The sequence below is a fragment of the Myripristis murdjan genome, chromosome 17 (assembly GCF_902150065.1).
Source record: "Myripristis murdjan chromosome 17, fMyrMur1.1, whole genome shotgun sequence".
NCBI lineage: Eukaryota > Metazoa > Chordata > Actinopteri > Holocentriformes > Holocentridae > Myripristis > Myripristis murdjan.
The window spans coordinates 20,496,213-20,509,842 of NC_043996.1; positions in this window are offsets into that span (position 1 = coordinate 20,496,213).

Consider the following 13,630-nt stretch of genomic DNA (forward strand, 5'->3'; position numbering starts at 1 on the left):
ACTGAGCTTTATGAATTCACCTTGATGTTCAAGTACACAGCCGGTCATTCCTTAAATCTGTTTTTAGATACTGCCTGACAAACACGATGATGGCCAGTATTTTATGCACTGCAGCAGGCATTCAAACCTTATGCCTCTCAGTCAGATAAAGCAGACATTAGCCAATAAGCTGGCCGTGCACTGAGACTGAATATAAACATGCATTCAGTGGGAAATATTTAAAATTTTGAAATAAATTGACCATATAAACACCACCTTTTCAATTAAGGCTTTGACGCAAGTGTGGTGAAATGACCCTCAAACTCGGTTTCATTAAAAGCATCAACAAACGGCAGAGGAACTGCGGCTACCGGGTGATTGTCCTTCACGCAGAATAAATACATTGGTTTCATAATTTTGCTATTAATTGGAATTTACAGAAAACCTTCATGATTAAACTATTGTATATATAAGATATGAGATGCCTTTAGGTTGTAATTAATTATTTAGGTCTGCTATAACTGTGGGATCATAATAATGAAGCATGAGATTGAAAAGCCGATGCATAGCTCTATTTGACAGTCTTAAAACTGAATGGGATTCAAGACTTTCGGAGTATTAATATTTTTCAAGCTACATTTTAAATTCAGAGCACCCCCCCCCAAAAAAGTTGACTGTGGCTATGAAAGGATAAACTTTGTCATCATCAATGTTTAGGTACACTGCGGCATTCAAATGATGCTCAGCGGGCACTAAAGGACCCAACGTGTGCCAAGAAAACATTTCCTGCACCACGGCACCGCCAGCAGCAGCAGCAGCGGCAGCCTGCACTGCTGACACTAGGCAGGACGGATCCGTCGATTCATTATGTTTATGCCAAATTCTGACCCTGCCATCACCACGTCCCAACAGAAACCACAATTCCTCAGACCAAGTGACATTTTTCCTTCGCTCAGTTGTCCAGTTTTGTTGATAATGTGTCCACTGTGGCTTCATCTTGTTGTTCTTGGCTGACAGGAGTGGAAGCCAGTGTCATCTTCTGCTGCTGCAGTACTTTGCCCTTAAAATTTGACGAGTTGTGTGCTCTGAGACGCCCGTCTGCACATCAGGATAGTACTGAGCTGTGCATACTTGTGTCCGCCTGTCAGCCCAAACAAGTCGTGCCATTCTACTGTGAGGTTTTTCATCAACGAAGCATTTTCACCCACAGGCTGGATGTTTGTCTATCTATCTATCTTGTAATTACAGCGTCCATTGTGCTAAAACTCCCAGGCCATAAGTCTGTAAGATGCTGGAACCGGTGCGTCTGGCATCCACAATCATACCACATTCACAGTCTCTTACATCACATTTCTGGCCTTTTCAAACAGTAACTTTATGCCATCTATACACTCATACTTCATTTACGAGACATTGTGTGGAGGAGCGAGCTGTTTGCTTACACGAGTGAGTGTGCTGAATAAAGTGGACACTGAGTGTAGGTCTTCATTAACACCACCGGTAATTGGAAAATGCAGGCAGTACTTACAATTACTACCTTGAGCTTCAACCTATTTGAGTGCTAGGAGCTCTGTGGTAGCACTTGATGTCAAAGAGAACTTACAACATTAAAAGCTGAATTGAATAAAAAGGGACAGAGTGAAAATGCTGTGATTCTAAATAATCAAAGGGAGCAAGAAACCCTGTAACTGCAACGGGCAAAATAACTCAGGTTACTTGTGTTCCTGTCATATCGACCAATCAGCATGGGGACAAATCTCTCAGAGATTGGACGGATCAAATGAATGTGGCCGCATTTGAGACCAGCCATTCCAGATAAGACTGTGCTCGCCCACATGCACCTTGTCACAGTGTCGACATGCCCTCATGACAGTGTTGTGTGAACTGTGCAAATTCTCTTGATACTAAAACTCAAACCACATAACTTCCATGGCAGCAGTAATTTTGATTACCCTGATGATAAAGTCATACAGGCAGTTGTTGCTGTGTACACTAACCCTGATGGAGAAATCAGACTGTTCAGACATGCAGAAAAATACCAATTCCTCTGTGTTGCCTGTCTTCTGGTGCTGTGTCGGGAAAAGGCCTCGAAACAGAGGTACGCTGACTTACCCCCTGATCCCAACAAACACTGGCATCAAAACAAACAGACAGAGGAAATAAGCCGTGGCACTGAATCAACAAATGGCTGTCAACTATCCCCGTGTTACATGATGGGCTCAGCCGTGGCGAGAACAACAGCGCGTAAACGGGAAGGGACAGATGGACACGCTCGGTTTGGGTGATAGGCTGCATAGCCCAGGGAAAGGTGTGGGACAGGCGACTTTTACAGAAAAAATATGTTTGACACAGCAAGAGCTTGCTGTCCACATAAATACACACGAGGTTGCCTGAAGCATCATGAATAATAAAGTGTTGAAATAGACACACAACAGCAAAAATCTGTGGAAACATCTGTTATTTCTGCATGACATGAGAATTTGTTTATCTGCTTGGGTTCTGCAATCAAAGTCTCACTCAATCCTTGGTCGTATGTCAAACAATGCATTATATTAAATTTTATCATAATAAACAGATCTCATATTTTATGTTGAATGTGTGCAATCAGCATGTCAACAGATTTTTTTTTAAAACAAATACTGTAGAGAGTAATAAAACAGAATTAATAGAGTGATAAAACACAAGAGACTCCATAATAAAGCCAGAACGATTGCATGTTATCTCCATAATGATAATGTATGTGCAATTTTCAAGCGTCCCCCTGTGTATTCTGTATCACTTGTATGATATGTGTTACTTCAGACACCTTGTCTTCCTGACAGCCGGGCACCACGCTTTCATTTTAAAAGCTGATACATTAAAAACAAAAGTCACACATCCAGGTGCTTATTGATTACATGAGACAGCATATAAACTCAGGTAATATTCAGTGCAGCGCTGGCACTTTTGTACTATTGCTAAGACTCCTAAGATAATGTCTTGTCAGTAGCATCATATACTTTACGCTGTAAGGGCAAGGCAGGACAGAGATTACTTCCTCCTTTTTCTAAGCCTTTCGGGAATAACACTGTGTATTCTCTGTTTATATCACTGCCATAGATCTTCTTGAATTTGACAACTCCAGTCAATTGCCCTTGACTAATGGCTTGTTTCTGAGATTGAAATGCAGAACAATGTGCAGCCATTTCTGGGGAAACAGATGCAGGTAGTCTAGCCAAGAAAATAATTTTACATAAATTTCTATATTTTCTTAATAGCAATGCCACTCACACTTTCTGACCTGAATGATTTGGAAGGAACACTGTCATCACAGCTGTCAGAAACCACGAGGGACGTTTTATGTTGATGCAGGTTTTCACTCAGTTGCAAAAGCATATGAAGGCCATAAAGCCCATTGGAAGCGTTGTTTTTTTTCTCACTCTGACTAATGTCGGACAAACCGTACACTCTGTCGCGTTTCAGACGTTTGCTTTTTCAGTTTAAATACAACAAAGAATACTATGTAGAACAAATATGTGCAGTATAGGTCTTTGTTGTCGCCGCATACTGTTTTGTGAGATTAGAGGAAAGAAGAGGGCTAAGAATGTTTAAATTTCCTTTCAGCATGCACAAACGACGTAAAGTTAAGAAACTAAACTGCACAAGATCACACAGCTGTTCGAGTGAGATTAAAGAATTATACATGTGTGAAAATGTATATGTCAAATGTGCGTGCAAATATTGTGGAGCTGAAATCTTTGAAATTGTTTCCCAGAAGAGTAGACATGTTACTTTATGATGAGATCAGAACCCACTGGAAATCAGGCAATTCTACTAATATGTATACTTAAAGCACTTTTGTCTGTGGAAATAGGTTATAGTATATAATGGGTCCTTGATGGATGAAATAAAAGGCATCTGTGAATTTGTAAAGGCATGTCTTTTTGTTCTGGTCCTGTTTTTTTTTTTTTCTTTTTTTTTTGTAGAAGAGCAAGAGAGTGTGCTTAGGTGAGTGTGAGATCAGGGGCTGCCTCAAGGCTTCAGTAGTTTTTGTGACAGATGCAAAAAGAGTGTGAGCATAAGAAGAGTCACCAAACATTAATGGGGGCCTCGCTTGAGATGGATTGTGATCAATGACTGCTTTTCAGAGAACAGATTTTCATGGATTCGTCCTGTGATGCTCAACAGCACTAATTAATGTGCCACTCTCCTCGTGGCAGGAGGACTGTGTTGACCTAATCGCGCTCATTAGCTCCTACGAGCTCTACACTTCAGTCGTCAATGACCACAGAAATGAAGTATTTGCATCTGATGTTCTGCTTACACAGCAAATGAAAGACTGGCAGACATAGTCGAGGGTTTTTAGTCGTTCGGTCTTATTATTCACTTCACGTCAAAAACACCAGCCTATTTCTTTATTTATTCAAAGCTGCCATAGCTAGGGAAAGTATTTGGAAACCCACCCAGAATTTCTTGGGGAACAAGACAAATGCCAAAGATCCCTAGTCCCTGGCTTCCTAAACTATCAAAACATGTGCTATCTTCTGGGTACACACCCTTGCTATGCTGTGTAACATATTTTCAAATGCCAAGATGGCAAGAGCACCGTTTCTTTCATCTCCTAACAGCTGAAGAGACCTCTCAAGCATTCCTCAACTCCTGAAGCAACATGAGAAATTATAATTTAAGAATGGTGACAACATACTGTATGCATAGAAAGTATGACCAAATATTTTATTTCCTTTACATAAATATATATATATGTAGAGAGATAGATGACCATGTTTGGTTTATTTTTATGTGAAAACATTGCTCACCCTGACCAGAGCCACTGAGAGAGAGAGTCACATCGATGGAAGTTCAAAATGCTTAATCGTCACATGATTCCTCAAAGATAGTTCCTCAAAGTTCTTGGCAACCAATTTGAAAGCATATACTACATAGACAGAATTGGTAATAATTAACTATATTAATTAATTAACTATGTTTTGCAAAATAATCACAATTCACAGTTAATAGTCTAATGATTTGACAGAATAACCGCCTACATGTTCTTTCTTGATTATATTGATATAACATTGCATGATGTGGTTTGATGCCATAGAAGTCAACATATATACTGCGCAACTGTATGGTTAATCTAATTCTGTGACAAAATAAGCCATGCACTTATCAGTATATACATTGATAGATAATATATAGGTTATCTTTTTTACTATGCACTTATTTACCACAATGAATTCATTAAATAAATCTCTGATAAACTAAGAGTGAATAACATGAATAGCATGTCGAGCAGTTTGTCTGTGCACTGTCCACCGTGTTGTCCCTGCATTGAGTCTCCACCAGGGTGCGCTGTGCTGCATGGGGATGCTGCAGTTGCTTGGAGTACGAATGCATGGTTTCTCCACCAGCACAGAGAGGAGAAATAAATGGTTGGCTCAATAAGCAACAGAATCCTAAAGCCTAAAAAACACTAAACCCATAAGTTACGTGATTCTACGTGATTCTCTTCCTTATTGTGTAAGATTAACTTTATTATATTTGCTGCTAGCTCGTACACCTCCTCCACCCACCTCTCTACAATCACTAGATTTTATTCCTATTTAACCCCCCTCATCCTGCAAAAAAAAAAAAAAAAAAAAAAAAAAAATGTTTAGAAGCTTTTTTCTCTGATTCCACAACATTGGATGAAATGACATAAAGAGAGAATGGAATATACAGAGGGATAATCCACTAACATGCTCTAATGCATAATAATTTGATTCAGAAGTGCTGATAATATAAAATCGGATTCTTTAAACTTCTTACCTCAGATGGACCACAGATGGTCAACTCAGCTCCAACTGAGTGGTGGTGCCACTAGCACTTCCTGCTAACTTCCAGGAACTACTGGCAGGCTCCACAATCCGCCATTACTGTGAAAAAAATGTACTATTGGAGTGAATGCAGTGGACACAACTCTTTCTCTTTCAAGGGCTCTGACCCTAACTACATGTATGGTGAGGAAAATCACCTGCCCAGCTTTTACTGTATCTAGAGGAAGAATAAGATCAGGCTGGTGACCCACCTGGCTGTAACTGGAAGGTGATGGGTGGATCGTTGGGTCAAAGAGTCAGAGAGTCTCGTCAGGACAATTGGCTCTCAGAGCACAGTGAAGGTAACCGAGTAAGTTCCTTGACAGAGTGTAGAGCTAGTGGGAAGACACCCAAGGCTGTAAACATGGCCTTGGTCTCCAGCGCAAAAACTCGACTGGCTGGTCCAATTGTTATGGTGCTGATTATTTTCAAACCTTGCAGATTGCCACTGTGAGACAGCTTTCATCTCAAAACAAATTGTATATTCTACTCTGACACTGACATTACCCTGACACTTGTACAACTCCATTGCCTCGGCCAATCAAACTGCAACTCTAGCATCACAATCATCCATAAAATTGTCGAACCACATATTAGAGTCACTCACTTCCCAAACATATTGCAACCCTACAATCACTATCCTAAACCTTGTATAAATCCATTGTTAGATCACTTCTGTTAAAAATAAATAAATAAATAAATAATCATGATAATACTGCATCTCCACTGACATAACAATCAGCCCTGAAATGTTTAGAAGTCTACTGTGAGATCATCCCTGTCCCAAACTGAAACTGTGACATCACAGTCACCATGAACCTTGCACAACTCCATTATGAGATCACTACCATCCCAATGAAACTGCGGCCAAACTCTGACGTCAGGACCACACTGAACCCTTGAGGAACTGCATTGTGAGGACATTCATGTTCCAAGCATATTGCAAATCTAATTTTACATCACAATCATCCTAAACCTTGTATCCAATGTTTGATCACTCCAGTCCCAAACATGCTACAACGCTACAATAACATCACAGTTACCCCTACCCCAAAGGAACAGACATCATAATCAGTCTGAACCTTGTAGAGGTCCATATGAGGTCACCTCCGGCCCAAACACATTGCCACTCTACTTGACGTCACAATGACTCCAAACCTGATGGAATTCCATTTTAGGATCACTTCTTTCCCAAAGTGCAACTCTGACATCACAATCACCATGAACCTTGCACAACTCCATTATGAGATCACTACCATCCCAGTGAAACTGTAGCCAAACTCTGACGTAAGGACCACACTTGTGCGGACATTCATTGTGAGGAAATTCATCTTCCAAGCATATTGCAAATCTAATTTTACATCACAGTCATCCTAAACCTTGTATCCAATGTTTGATCACTCCAGTCCCAAACATACTACAACACTACAATAGCATCACAGTTACCCCTACCCCAATGGAACAGACATCATAATAACCTCAGGCCCTAACACATTGCCACTCTACTTGATGTCACAATGACCCCGAACCTGATGGAATTCCATTGTAGGATCACTTCTCTCTCAAAGTGAAACTCTGACATCACAATCACCCTGAAGCTTGTACAACTCCATTGTGAGATCAGTTCTGCCCCAAATACAGCATCTCCACTCTGCGTTGTAATCGCCCAGAACCTTGTGATCACCACTGTCCCAATGAAACTGCAACCAAACTCTGATATCAGAATCACACTGAGCCCTTTGTGAGATCACTCCTGTCCCAAAACAAAATGTAACTTTACTCTGACTTCACCACCATCATGGACTTTGCAGAAATCAATTTTGAGCTCCATACTGCCCCAGACATGCCTCTATTGTATATAAAGTTGGTTCTTCCTCTTCTATGTTCCAAAAAACATTGCAACTCTATTTCTACATCACAATCACACTGAATGCATCATTCAGTCTTTGCCTTTAGTAGTGTTTTACAGTATCATGTCCAATACATTAACCTGTAAACTCTACGGAAAAGTTGTTTAATCACTTCCTTTTGATCTGAATGTTATGATGTTATGATGAGTTCTGCACTCCACAGCCACACACACCAAACCAACTTTTACAATATTCTGTCTCTCAAAAAGTAACAAGACATCAGAAATCACATATGCATCCATCTGCCTCAGTATATTTTATAATGTATATACCTCTCTGTATGTGTTTGTGTGTGTGTGTGTGTGTGTGTGTGTGTATTTGTGTGTGTGTAGGTTTGTCTGTGTATAAGTAAAATCAGCTTTAGAGAAACTGTCTAAAATGATGACAGGCTGCATGATGGGAATATTTTTTTTTCTCAGTGACCTACATGCTAAACAGTACAAAGCTCTGTCACTTTCTCTGCCTTTGGATAATAGACTACTCACTGTTTAGTCTTCAGAAGACATATCACTACTGCAAGTTGAACTCTCACTCCACCATTACTTCAACCACTTCACTTATCAGTTGGACATAGCATTTATATATATTTTGGGATGCCTTATTGATTCCTTGATTCGATTTTTGCTTGCCCCGGTCCACAGGGAGGTCAACAAGCAGGGTCAACTGTAGAAAAATGCTGCTGAGGCTCGTACAGATTCAGGGTGAGTGCATCTTATCCTCAATCCCTGACTCCTTGCTGACTTGGCATCCAAAATTTAGTTGCCCTCATTATGGATTTTCCAAATGGTTTAACCCTCCTATTCTGTTCATTTTGGGCTAACACTCATGAGGTTCCCGGTCACATGTGACCGGTAACATTGTATTTGATTATAAATCCACTATGATACATATTATCACCTAATGTTGTGTTAGATCTTTTTATCAACTTCTGCTCTTGTGAAAATGACAAGTTGTGAACTTCTATTTGCTATGTATGTGCTGTAGGCCTAATTTACCTGAGATCATACCATTCGTTTTTTAGGGAAAAAAACATTAAATATATATTATTTTGACTATAACAAATACTCAGATGAAACATATTGTAGTATTTATCACAGAGTACTTCATTTCAATGTTTTCCAAGGACACTGTTTTGAAAACATTTCAATTTTCTAAATAGTGGCAAAAAAATAGCATCTTTTGTGTTCCCGTCAGCATTGACCACTATGATTTAGTTAGTCATCCTCATGACATTTTCACATGGAAGCTGACCGTTCCTCTCAGGTGGGGATGAGGTCCAGGAAAAATGACCATTTTTGGACCAAAAGGTGACCACAACTTCAGCTGGGTCTTCTTCCTGACACCTGACACCTGACAGGTGTCAGGTGTCAGGTGACAGGTGACAGGTGTTGGCAGTTCCCATGGTAGGTTCCCGTGAGGGTTGCCATGGAAGCCAAAAAGGGGCAAAGTTGTGTGTGTCTGTGTGTGTCTGTGTCCATGTGTGTGTGTGTGTGTGTTTGTGTGTGTGTGTGTGTGCCTGCTCAAAGACACCTACATGTTGGGGTGTGGGAAAGAAGTCTGAGAGATACTTTCCCGTGGGGGTTGCCATGGAAGCCAGAAAGGGCTATAAGGTGTGTGTGTGTGTGTGTGTGTGTGTGTGTGTGTGTGTGTGTGTGTGTGTGTGTGTGCCTGCTCAAAGACACCTACATGTTGGGGTATGGGAAAGAAGTCTGAGAGATACTTTCCCGTGGGGGTTGCCATGGAAGCCAGAAAGGGCTATAAGGGGTGTGTGTGTGTGTGTGTGTGTGTGTGTGTGTGTGTGTGTGTGCCTGCTCAAAGACACCTACATGTTGGGGTGTGGGAAAGAAGTCAGAGAGATACTTTCCTGTGGGGGTTGCCATGGAAGCCAGAAAGGGGTATAAGGTGTGTGTGTGTGTGTGTGTGTGTGTCTGCTCAAAGACACCTGCATGTTGGGGTGTGGGAAAGGAGTGTGGGAATGTGTTTAACTCTATTTTATACACTAATTGTAGTCTTACCCATTCATTTCTAATGACCGGTCATTTGTGACCGGGAACACGATGGGTGTATACAAGTTAAATAAAACATTCAAAAATTAATAAAAATTCTCCAAATTTATTTTATGTGTTCAGATGCCATGTGTGAACAAAGTCATGGAACCTCATGACAAACAGATGAAATTAACTGCATTTTTTGGAGAGAAAACTTGTACACCGGTCAGATTTGACCGCGAACACGACAGGAGGGTTAAAGATGGATGAAGGAGGCTGTGCATCTCGTCACCTTTGGCCTCCAGTGAGGCGTGGCCGAAGGATACACAGATGCATTCTCAATAATGAGTGAAGATAACCGACATGCCTATTCAAGCCCACATCCATACCATCGGCAAAGTGTTGAAAACATGACGGAGGAAATCTTCTTATGGTCACCCCACACTGATTTTAGACATGTTATTTGATTTGTTATTTGAGGGATTGGATCACGGTGTATAAAATGGCTCACTAAAGTCTTCATGCCTATTGAGTGTTTGTTTTTTTTTTTCCTCACATTTCTCGACCAGAGATTTTCATCCATCAGCCTTCATCGGTGTCATGACAATGAGCCGCCCTTTTCCAAAAAAGACCATCTGCAGATTTCACACAGGTGTTGTGTGAAATGACAAAAGGCTCAAGATCATTTCTCCCTTCCGCAAATTAGCAGTGGAAGGCACTCACCGGGCCACTTGCGGTACTGAAACATAAATATCCCACGTCAGGCTCAAGACCAACACTGTGTTGTCCAATCATTGCTCTTCTTTACAATAAATGTGAAGAATAATCAAATTCAACAAACAAAATATCATGACTTACTAATCCAGTCCTTGAGAAAAAATGCCACATAAAATCCATTTTTGAGCCACCCAAACAATTCTGTCATATATTCTCTAGATGGCAATAGATTTTAAGTCTTAGTCTAACATTTGTTAAGTGCTATGTTAAATGTTTATGTTGACAGCTTTGTTTGAGGTACAGGGTATAAAACGTGGCCCCTATAGGCATATGTAGCTGTGCTGTCACATCAGGCTTAAAGTTGCTGAATGTGATTATAGGACAGAGGAGCCGATTAATCTCCTTATTGAAAATCTTCATGGGGAATTTCTGTGTCTTCTCTGGGTGATCTGTTTGTTTGCTGTGTTTGAAAACCTCGATAAGTCTCTCGTTCTGTATTAATCTCTCTTGTGAATGGTGCTTGTGCGGGCTGCCATGGAATTTCCCTCCGGGGATAATGAATTTTTACTAAACCTTAATAAGAAACTTTTCATTGTCTGTTTTGCACATTGTGCTCTTAAGGATAGATCTATGGTAATTTAAGGTTATGAAAAAAGTAAACTTTGTTTTTTTCATTCTGAATGAGATGTCTGACCGCCTACATGATCATCACCTAACCCACGCAGAAAAAAAGGATGAAAGTTCGACAACACAGACGCACATCAGCTGATGACATTTATTTTAGGTGTTCTAGCTCCATGAGGGAGACACTGGGCTGACATAGTTTAGATGAATAACACATTACAGTGTCTCTGTGTGGATAAAACATGGCCTTAGAATAATTGGACAGCTGTCATTGGTAGATGGGAAGGGAATCCTGTGCAAGAGCAGCCTCAGCGCCACAAACTCAAACATCAATATGACATGTGTGTGGACCTTCTGAGTCACAGGATGTGGGGTTTATCCTGTTTGTCTTCAGTGCTGCTCGTTGCCTCTCCTCCCTCGCTGCCTCTTGTCTCCTGCCAAAATGTAACTTGGAGGAGGTGAGGAAAACAAGGGAGGAGAACAAGAGAAGGAGAAGTGAGCAGAGTGGTGCAGTTGTTTACATCTTCCACCATAAAAGTCTGGGTCCTTTATGAAGAAAGTGGTCATAAATCTTCAGTTTTGTAGCTAATAAGAGGGCTTAATCATGTGCAGCGTATATAAAATATTAATTTGTCAGTCTATCAGTCAGTTTGTCTGTCTTTCCATCAATGTATGTATGTATGTATGTATGTATCTGTCTATCTATCTATCTATCTATCTAAGTAGGACTACATACACATTGGTTACTATATGTAGACTGTTATAGATAGAAAACAAAAACAAAAAAATGTTACGATACAGAAATGGTACCTTCTGGTATGTATTGTCTTAAGAAAATGTTTGATTTGTGTAATAAAAGAAACAGAAACATAAGTGGAAATAGAAATGGTAATAGTTCTGGTAATGGTATCGGTAATGGAAACGGAAGTGAAGAGCGACAGTAGATACACCGAAAGCACCAGAATATTGTTTGTTGCCCCCAGAGGCTTAATCTGATGGCTTCTGAGATTGTAATCTTGCAAGTAATAAATCCTGTCTGCCTTGTCTTTTGTTGTTGCTAACATCATCTTGAAATTAAGCTGGGTGGAGAAGCTTGTATATGGTTGGGGGAGAGACATACATGAGAGGATGCTGCTGTGCTTCCTTTATCAAAGCATGACGACGGATCCAACATCAGTTTCAAGGTGACAACGGCAAGGAGGAAGATTTTCTCTCCTCCCCAAATCTTTTCATTTCGCCCTTGACCTTTCACTGAGTTGTTGAGGTGGAGATGTGAGGTGAGGAGAAGAAATTTGCAACACATACTAAGAGTCTTTTAAGCTCCTTGAAAAATGTTTACGAATATTTTGCGAGCTGAACTGTTGCATTATCATTTTGGAATGTGCGAAATATATTTGCATTAATAAACGTCTATGTGTGAATATCTATTAAATATTTGATTAAACAAAATTCAAACGCTTGGATATGTGAAAAAGAAAGTCATGGAGTTCCTCATGCGTGTAAAGATTTGTATTTGCACATAACATTTTGTGAGCGAGTGGAAAAACGTGCTCAGATACGTTCAGTCTGAGCACTTGCAAGAGATTCAGAGAATTTCTGAATGTTTCAAGTGTGGATTTTTGTTGCGGCTGCACAAGCGCTCATGTGAGAGCACGCACAACCTCAATTACACTTGCAAGAAGGATGCATATGAGCTCTGACCCTTTTTTGACATGGCACTGATAAACCAATGGAGATGGATGAAATAGCATCTTATTTGAAAATCCAGTCAGAGAGCAGCTGGGTGATATTTTCAAGAAAGGCCGCCACCAGCGCCGCAGTGTTCAAGGTCTCAACTGTGAGTCTCAAATATGTGACTGTGGGTGATTTTTGTAACAGTCATAACAGTCATGTCTCTCCCTCTTTTTGTCCATTTGACATCACAGTAGTGGCAAAATTAACTGCTTCAAATATCCACATTAACAGCAATTTAATGAGGGCTCGGACTGCCTAACACTATTACTGCTCTAATTATTCTCAAAGTGCTTGGTGTGTGAATATGATCTGATCTTCAACAGAAACACGTAGAGGCTTAGGAAATGCATCCAATCTTAAAGGAACCCAGCCTCTTCAGGGGAATAGAGACTTAATGAGCTCAACAGCCTTTGAGTTGCCTGGAGACGGTGGCAGGGTTATAAAGCATTAAGGAAGGAAACCAAGTCCTCTTGAGCAGAGCAAGAGAGAGGGGCCTGAGATTTTGACTGTTGGGCGGAGGCTACGGCGGGGGCCGCTCTGGAGGGAGGGCGGAGAACTCCGGAGAAGAGGCAATAAATGGGGATCGATATAGGAGGCATAGTCGACAGTCCCTGAGCCAGTGACATTTGGATAAACCCCATTTTATGCCACATCCAGACTTAAATCTTCAGGAAACAATTCCCTTTAAGTTACTGTTCAGTGGGTTGGAGGCATAGAAATGACATTTCAAAGCACTGCACCATTATGCGGACCATTTCCTTTTTTAATTACAGGGCGAATCACAGCAGTTTAGAAAAAAAAGTGGTGTCAAGGACTGTCAAGAGTGATATTTCTATTACTA